General features: G+C 32.9%; 1 non-coding gene across 1 annotated transcript; it reads right to left on the minus strand.

Annotated features, from left to right (window-relative positions):
* Window positions 1–7218: 7218 nt before the first annotated feature.
* LOC112093671 lies at window positions 7219–7325 on the minus strand. Its single transcript, XR_002903157.1, has one exon. It is a non-coding gene; the product is annotated as a small nucleolar RNA R71 (small nucleolar RNA).
* Between the last annotated feature and the right edge of the window lie 790 nt (window positions 7326–8115).

Genomic DNA, 8115 nt, shown 5'->3' on the forward strand with positions numbered 1-8115 from the left:
TTTTTTGTGCTTCTTAGAACCGCAAGATAAAAAAATTAGTACCGATTTTTTATAAAGTTTAAATAATTTTAGTCATATAAAGTGTTAATTGAAAGATTTAGAAATAGTGATATTACCTAGTTCTTGTTCTTTTTCTGGATTGCTTTGTTGGTATCTGTAGGGGTGGCAGTGCAGGCTGAGTATCTTCAAATATTTTGGAAACGATTGTAGATATTTGTGTGCCTCTTTATTGGAAGTAGATTTGAAAGATTTTTGTTTATCATTTTAATCAGTTTGCTGATGGAATTATATATGGATCGATAAAACCATCATCAATTGTTAGCGCAGAGTAATTTTTGTTACCATGGGAAAGGTGTTGTGTTTAGATGACTGTGACTGTCACACCACCAACCGTAACTTCTTTGCTTTAGTTGTCGATAACATAAAATAATATGTTATTGCAGCTTTTAATACTATCCTTGTTTTGTTGTGAATCTAGTTATTGCAGCTTTTACTGTGAATCTGGTGCCCTAGATAAATAAAGAAGTATTATTAGTTTGAGTAATTTGTGAAAGAAAAAAAATGAAATAATACTAACTTGGTTGTTTTTTGCATCTAATGTGTTTAGCTCATTGATTGTTCTTCTATTTTCTATTTTTTGTTCTTCAATCATTTGTGTAGATGTTGTTGATGCTGGTAGGAACTCGATCTGTTGGCCTTGATGGGAAAATCTGTTTAGAGAAAAGTAAAAGTATTTATATCATAAAATAATATGAATTTTTAAATAGGGAAAAGGATAGTACCTTTTTTTCTAAAAATTATTTTATGCTAGTTTTATAACCTTGTCTTTAATGTTTTTGTCTGTAGTATGTATGGATTGATATAAAAAATTCTTGCTACAGGACTTGATACATATGGATTGCCTATGATATTGACATTTTACCAATTAGTATTTTTTATAGGAATTTTGTTTATGTTTGTAATTGTTGTAATTAGGTTTTTAAAACATACCTAGATATTTTTTGACGGACATTGCAACAAAAAGTGCTACCGCTAGTAGTCCAATAGATCTTAGCACGTTTTCATCAAACTGATGTACTTTGTGTCCCCATAGGGTCACTCGTAGGAAATAAGATAACAAACATATGTTAGAATGATGATTCTAGTAATAAAAGAGATTTTTGATTTTATTGAATGATTTATAATATTATTGCCATAAAAAATGTTTGAAGTATACTTACCTTATGTTTTGTATGATAATGGTGTGCCGTGCTGCTGACGTTTGCTTGTTCAATTGCTTGTACACTTCTAATAACTCCAATAACATCTGACATACAGTACATAAAATTTGTTTATCAATGTGTATTGATCAATTGATAATATTTTTTATCAATTAGGAAAAATCATTTGTGTTACTGTTTAAAATTTCGATGGTGTTAATTCTTTGTTGTAGTTGATGAAATTCAATGAAATGGAATTTGTGGAATGGGATTGGCGGTAGTTCTTCTGTGACTAGAATGAAAGAGGTTGCTCATGCGAACTGAAGCATTATAATGTGTGGTAAGTTTGTATGTTGGCTTGTTCTGAGTAACAAAAAAATTGCTAATATCATATATATTACCAAGTTCTATTTTTTTAAAATGATATCTGAAGCTTGTGCTCTGATCGATCCTTGAATCGCTTCATGCTACATGATTAAAATGTAAAAAAGGTAGTCATTGTGTAATATTAAATGATGGATAGAATATTATATAATATAGTGTTTAGAGAAATTGTTACCTCTTCATCAACCAAAATACAATCTAAGCTTATCAAATGCCTGATAGTGAATTCATTGTTTGTCCAAAATCTGAAAATTCTGACTCTGATGTTGTTGTAGACTTCATTTGGTCGCATTATTTATTACATTGCTAAACAATTTTATTCAACATGCATATAGATTATTAGTAATAAGCTATTTTAATCATATAGACAAAATGTAACTATGTTTGTCATCATGTCATAGTCTACGTTATTGTCTAATATTGTGCACAATTTCTTTGTATACTACATTTTTAATGTGGTTTGGATATTTATTGATTGAATCATGTATTAGTATTTGTAATCCTTTTGGAGTTGTTGCTCTTAATAAAGCGACATATAGTTGGCCATGAGTAAAAATTTAATCCTCTAAATATAGTCCTATTTTGTTTAAAGATTGTCCTTGGCTTTTATTTATTATCATTGCATAATAAATTTTTACAGAAAATTGTTGTCTTTTTAATGTGAATAGCCATTTAAATTCATGTACAATCATTTCTATTCTAGGGATATACACTTTTTCAATAATATTATTTGAACTTATTATTTGTCCTTCTATAATGTTATTTGTTAATTGTGTAATAATGAGTCGTGTTCCATTGCATAATCCAGCAGATTGATTTAGAATCACTAAATCGTGAAAAAAATAATATGTTTTTCATTTATGGTCATGTACAGTCATTTCTATTCTGTGGATATACACTTTTTCAGTAATTATTATTTGAACTTATTATTTGTCCTTCTATAATATTATTTGTTAATTGTGTAATAATGAGTCGTGTTCCATTGCATAATCTAGCAGATTGATTTAGAATCACTAAATGGACGTTTAGTTCATGGATTCAGAACCATTCTCAGTTTACGTGTGTTTTTTGTGAGAGAAAATACTGTAGCGAGTCACGAACCATGATTCAAACCATGGTACGAATCCTCATACCAAACTACCCATCAATCTTGAAAAAAATAACATTTTTTTTCATTTATGGTCATGGTTTAATTTATTGGTATATATTGGAACTAAATCTTTTGAAATATTATCTTTTTCTCTCTTTCAGATTCTAATCATGTTATAATTTTTTCACTTGTAAAAATTACGTTGTTTATATATTTTTTATTTTCTTTTTATCTAGGGAAATGAATTAAATATAGATTAATGTATGTATAACTGATTAATAAAATGAATGTGCTTGTGAAGGAAAATGTAAAGTTAAATTGAACTATTTATATGAATAAAATAATTTGTTGAAATTTTTATATATCTGCACAATATACTGTAATTGCAATTGTGTTATTGTGAAATTGAATTTATAATCAGGAATTAACAAACTTCCATATTTACATATGAAATTTATCGCAGGATAGATATATAAAATAGTCCATAATAATTACACGTTTGCAATAAGTAAGTTATTGAATTTGCCATATCAAGCATGGCAGCACATAAAACAAAGAAAATAAAAATAATACATCCATTATGCTGGTAAAGAAATAAAATAGAAACAAAGATTATCATATCTAAATTTATCTATCGTCATTTTGCTGCTTCATAGATTAGTGAACACATCAAAAATCTTCTTCTGTACAACATTATTATTTAGATTTTATATAAAGATAAAAATACAATATAGCAAATGACATTATGCAAATAAATAAGTACAAAAATTAGTAGATTATAGACGCAATAATTTTTTTGTACAAAGGCTGTGGCTCAGGTATTAAATATAGTCAATAATATATGGCAAATTAATTGGCTTGTATGTTCTTAGCCAGTTTGTGGCTGCCAATTTAGCAGCAATAGCACAAAGCCAGAGAATTTAACCACATTGGATTTGCCACATAGATTATGATATATGTATAAAAAAATAAATGACTGGAATAAGATATAAATCTGCCCAAAAACTACTAAGTGAATTAAAAGAGCAGAATGATAAAGAAGAACCACTAAAGAGATGATGAGGGGTGCATAATGAGTAGTAGTAATTCACAAGAAATAATATCAAACAGCACAAAGGCAGAGAATTTAACCACATTAGATTTGCCACATAGATTATGATACTAGCAATGGATGCGCGTATTTGCGTGCATTGCAGTAGGAGATAATTTTATGTCTTAGAAAAAATTAATAATTTATGTACAATAGAAATAGATTAATTTTGTATATTTATACATGAATATATACATAGGACATTGTTATATGAAGTTATTTACAATAAATATATATATAATATATTGTTATATGAGGTTATTTACAAAATATGTATATATATAACATATTGTTATATAAAGTTATTTACAATATATATATAACTCTTTATCCTTCTTTGTTTGTTGTTGTCGATCCTTTATTTTTGTTTTTTCAACTGTAAAATATAAATTTTAAAAGATATTAGTATTAGTAATTGAAAAAATTAGAAATAGTATGATTTAGAAGTAGTTACGTTACCTGGTTCGTGGACGTTTTCTTGGATGTTCTATTTCTTTGCCCTTGGAACTATAATAATATAAGGTTAATAAATTATGTATTTAAAGTTATAAGTATTGTTTTTTATTTATAAATAATGTAAAATAGTAAGTATATATTACCTGGTGGTTGATTTTTTTGGATCTTGTGTATGTGGATCTATTGATGTTGTTGTTCTTAAGTGGGGGCTAGCCCTGTAAAATATTGTTTAAATATATATATTTAAAGTAAGAAATATGTTTTTTTAAATATAATTAATAAAGATGAGTAAATATGTTTTACCTTGTAGTTGATGTTGCAGGTGTTGGCATTTGTGGTGGTGGTGTTATCAATTCAGTTTCTTCAAATATTTTCAAAACAATTGTAGTAATTTGAGGTCCTTTTCTTTGAAAATATATTTGGAAGATCTTTGTTTCACCCCTTAGTTGATTGATGATTGGTGGGATTGTGAATCGGTCCGTAAATCCCTCGTCAATTGTTAATGTTGAGCATGGTTTTTTTATTAAGGCTTGTACTGCTCTGCCAAATATGGTAATATCCAAGTTTCCAGTGTGATCCTCAATACATGTGCTTAGTCTGTACCTGTAATTTATAAGATAATAGATAATTTAGGTTATAAAGTATTTATTTTTGCTAATCAAAGTAAATAAATTTTGATTATAACATATTTATAGTTTTAGTTACCACGGGGATGTTGTCGTCTTTATGTCTCCATGGCTATCGCATCATGATAAGTGCACGAATTTGCACTTTTAATACTCATAATTGTCAAATTATTTTATCAAATTTGTGATTTTAATTTCAAATATTCCTAAATTTAGAGGATTTAATTTTAATTAGATTTATTTTATTTTTCAGGTTTTTGAAGAAAACAATTGGATTTGGGCCAGTTTACCAAGCAAAACCCAAAAGTTGACCCCAAGAAAAGCCCAATTCGGCCCAAAGCCCATCAGCCCATTGTCCAGCCAAGCCGAGCCAAGAAGCCGCGAGCTGAGCCAAGAAGCCGCAAGCCAACACCGTGTCGACCACTGCTGCACCGCAGGACCATGGGACCCAGCTGTCCCCTCACAAACGCGCGCCTGGCGCGCACCGCCCGCTCCCCTACGTGAGTCTCCTCCACGCGCGCGTCACCCGGATCTCCTCTCCTCTCCGCGTGGGTCCCGCATTCCAGCCTCGCTCCAACCACGTCTCGCCACGCGTCCCAGTGGGGCCCAGCTGCTCCCCTGCATACGCGCGCTTTGCGCTCACGTTCCCTCCCTGTGCGAGTTCTCCTCCACGCACGCGTCCAGTCTCCCTCCGCGTGGTCTAGCTGTGCACCACGTCTCTCCTGCGCGCAAATCAACTTACGACACGTGTCCCACTCTTCAGAAACGTGATGGTTTTTTTCCCCCGATTAAGCCTTGTAACTTCTTAATTAGGATCTAGTTTTTAGCTTTTTAGCATTCTCAAAACTCTATAAATAGGGCTATTGTCAAGGTGATTAGGGGTGAATTGGGAGGAGCCTAAATTCTCACATATTTTCTATTATTTTCTTGTTCTTATTCTCATACTTTTTTTTTTAGAATTTATGAGAATTACGTGCAAGCTAGGCTAGAGTATATGCAAGTTAGGCTAGAGTATTTAGGTGAGGCTAGAGATGATCCTATATGTGTAGTGAACTTATTTGGATTTTGATTCTCCAATGGTTTGTAAGTTTTATATATTTGAGTAAATAATTTTCTTTTATCATATTTCTTCTTCTTATCAATATATTTTATTGTCAACTTTCATATAAATATAGTCAAGCTCTTTTTATGTGATTGTTGCATTATATTATATATTGATAGATATTGTTTTATGAGTAGTCTTTTACTGCAATATTGCCAACGGTATCTTGTTGCTCTTAGATTTCTCATAAGATAATTTTTTCTAATTCTAAACGTTAGAATTTTATTTACTTGAATACATTTTTAATTCATATGTTCTTCAAATATTTATTTTCTGATTGATTGTTTGGGATGTGAAACTTTCAATTGAGTCAATTTATGAATCAAAATCCAATTAGGTGAACAAAGCATATGGAGGATTCTCAAAGCTTTACCACTTTTTATTATTGAATTTTCTCCATTTTAAATTGTTCAAAAATCATCAAAAACACTCATTCTTTTTTTTTGTTTGATTGCTTACTTTCCTAACGCTTTTTATTTGTTAGTCATTTCTTGTTCAATTTAACACTTTCTCATGGGATCGGCCGTTCAAATTGTACTACAATTGACCGCTTGTTTTTGTACACGTTTTGGCGTAATCAAATTTTGGCGCCGTTGCCGGGGAGGTGCGTCAACAAGATTGTTCAGTAGATAATTAGCCAAAGAGGTAGGTACTATATTCATCTTTTATTTTTTTATTTATTTATTTTTGTTTCAAAAAAAAAAAAAAAAAAAAAAAACTTTTTTTTGAATTGTTTCCGTGGCTGTTGCTCACTTTTGTTGTAGTCTTGTTAAAAATATAAAAAAAAAAAATGTTGCTGTATTGCTTTATGTGGCATTTTGCTTTGTAACGTTTTTCTTTTTTGCTTTCTTATTATTTATTTTTTTCACATGTTCTTCATTTGTTTTTATTCTTAAAAAAAAAAAAATCTCACACTTTTAGAATTGAACGATTATCTCCACCCTACGCGTACGGCCACACCATCATGCATAATGTTTCCCCCAAATATGCCGAATTTGGATTTCAAGCCAGGCATGATCCAACTCTTGCCAACCTTTCACGGGGTAGAAAGCGAGAATCCATACGTTCATATTAAGGAGTTTGAAGAAGTAGTGGCCACTTTTCACAACCGAGCTGAAGCCGTGGACTCTGTGCGATTGAAATTCTTTCCTTTCTCTTTGAAGGAAAATGCTAAAAGCTGGTTGTATTCTCTGCGACCTAGGTCTATTGGAAGTTGGGAAGAAATGACGACATCATTTTTCAACAAGTATTTCTCTCACCATAAGACCAATGGTCTGAAGCGACAGATCTCGACCTTTCCCCAAAAGAACAATGAAACTCTGTATCAAGTTTGGGAACGGTTCAAGGATCTGTTAAATCAGTGTCCCAACCATAGTTACGAGAGTTGGCGCCTCGTCAGTTATTTCTACGAAGGACTCACGATTCGAGAGCGCCAATTTGTGAAGATGATGTGCAATGGTGAATTTCTTCAAAAGGATCCCGAGGAGGCTTTTGAGTATCTCAACGAGTTAGCCGAAAAAGCCCACACTTAGACCGGGCCGGAAAGAAGTGGGAGGAGAGGTTTGAGTCGGTGGAGAAGGAGATTCAACAGGTCAAGGCCACAGTGGAAAAAAATTGGGGAAGTTAGGGTAGAGATGACCAGAACCTCGCTGATCAGTGTTGACTGATGGAAGAGCAAATGAAGCTTCTGTTGGCGACGGGGAAAGCTAAGACGCCGGCAAAGGATATCGGCCCAAGCGTCGCCAAAAATCGGGATGGGGAATTTGGTTCGGGTCAAGTTGCAGGCCGTGGGTCGTTGGCTGGAGTTGAGGAAATTGGGCGTGAAGGAAGGATTTTGGCCAATCCTAGGGTTTCCAGAGAGGATCGCCGGGAGATGTTGGGAGTTGTCGGCGGCGGGGTTGGGTTGAACGGAGGGGGAATCGACCGTGGAAAAGGGCCGGCAGTGGAGCCCAGGGAATTTGGAGGGGCTCGACGCGAATCAAACCTGAACGGAGATCCTTGGGGAACGTTTGGCGGTGGAATAAGTTTCGATTTCGGCGATTTGGGGGCTGGGTCTCGCGATTTTTGGTCTGGATCTTGGAATTCAAGAGTCGTTATGGCTAATTTTGGAGCAATTTTGACTGGGTCTTCGTCTTTTGGCTTGATTGGAATTGGGTCAGCGTTTTTGA

This window comes from Morus notabilis, unplaced genomic scaffold, assembly GCF_000414095.1.
Source record: "Morus notabilis unplaced genomic scaffold, ASM41409v2 Scaffold111, whole genome shotgun sequence".
NCBI classification, from domain to species: Eukaryota; Viridiplantae; Streptophyta; class Magnoliopsida; order Rosales; family Moraceae; genus Morus; species Morus notabilis.